This window comes from Catharus ustulatus, chromosome 7 (assembly GCF_009819885.2).
Source record: "Catharus ustulatus isolate bCatUst1 chromosome 7, bCatUst1.pri.v2, whole genome shotgun sequence".
Classification (NCBI taxonomy): Eukaryota; Metazoa; Chordata; class Aves; order Passeriformes; family Turdidae; genus Catharus; species Catharus ustulatus.
This window is the reverse complement of record NC_046227.1, coordinates 139,050-140,543: the sequence shown is the minus strand read 5'-3', so window position 1 is coordinate 140,543 and position 1,494 is coordinate 139,050. Positions and strand designations below refer to the sequence as shown.

General features: G+C 48.5%; 1 pseudogene; it reads left to right on the top strand.

Moving 5' to 3' along the window:
- The first annotated feature begins 322 nt into the window (after nucleotides 1–322).
- LOC116998812 lies at nucleotides 323–1,270 on the top strand (annotated as a pseudogene).
- The last annotated feature ends 224 nt before the right edge of the window (nucleotides 1,271–1,494 follow it).

The window sequence follows — 1,494 nt, the reverse complement described above, 5'->3', positions numbered from 1 at the left end:
AATTGTAAGAACTCTGTAAAAGCAGCAGATCTAATGAGCACTGGACACCTCTTTGGGACTATCAGGTCTGAAAGCACTGGGGCAGAGGGTGCCCTGTTTTTCCTCCCTGTTTCCCCTGTTTTCTGAGCTCTCCATTATTCAATCTGAGCACAATGCTGAAGATGAGGCAGGAATGCAAGAGCAAAACCCAAATTCAACAAAGTTTAGCAAACTTCCCTCACAGAGAGAAGTAATTTTTAAGGGATTCCATATAAAATAACATAGGATAGACTCAAATAAGTTGGTCTCACCTAGTCAATGTCTTCTTTAAACAGCCCACAATGGCCAGAGTGAAGAAATGTCCAACAGCAGCTCCATCAGTCACTTCCTCCTGCTGCCATTGGCAGACACACGGCAGCTGCAGCTCCTGCACTTCTGCCTCTTCCTGGCCATCTCCCTGGCTGCCCTCCTGGGCAACGGCCTCATCATCAGCGCCGTAGCCTGCGGCCACCACCTGCACACCCCCATGTTCTTCTTCCTGCTCAACCTGGCCCTCACTGACCTGGGCTGCATCTGCACCACTGTCCCCAAAGCCATGCACAATTCCCTCTGGGACACCAGGAACATCTCCTATGAAGGATGTGCTGCACAGGTTTTCTTCTTTCTTTTCTTTATGTCAGCTGAGTATTTCATCCTGACCATCATGTGCTACGACCGCTACGTGTCCATCTGCAAACCCCTGCACTACGGGACCCTCCTGGGCAGCAGAGCTTGTGCCCACATGGCAGCAGCTGCCTGGGCCAGTGCCTTTCTCCATGCACTCGTGCACACAACCAATACATTTTCCCTGCCCCTGTGCTAGGGCAATGCCCTGGGCCAGTTCTTCTGTGAAATCCCATACATCCTCAAGCTCTCCTGCTCCAAATCCTATATCAGGGAACTTGGGCTTCTTGCTGTTGGTATCTTTTTAGAGCTTGGATGCTTTGTGTTCATTGTTTTCTCTTATGTGCAGATCTTCAGGGCTGTGCTAAAGATCCCTTCTGAGCAGGGAAGGCACAAAGCCTTTTCCACCTGCCTCCCTCACCTGGCTGTGCTCTCCCTGTTTATAAGCACTGGCTTTTTTGCCTACCTGAAGCCCCCCTCCGTCTCTTCCCCATCCCTGGATCTGGCCCTGTCAGTTCTGTACTCCGTGGTGCCTCCAGCCCTGAACCCCTTCCTCTACAGCCTGAGGAATCGAGAGCTCAAGGCTGCAGTGTTGACCTCGATGAGTGGAAAATTTCAGGAACATTAAATACTGGTAAATTTCATCAAGTCACTTGTAATAAAAGTCATCTTTGATAGAATTTCTGGTTTGGTTGTGGTTTTTTTTCTCCTGTGTCTTATTTTTTTAATATTGTCTGCAAAGAAAGGTCATTGCTTATGCCATTTCATATTTTGATTCTTTCAAACTTTGCTTTGGTCACAGATTGTGTCAACTGAGGTGCTGTGCTCTCAGTGGCTTTGAAGGAACTAAAG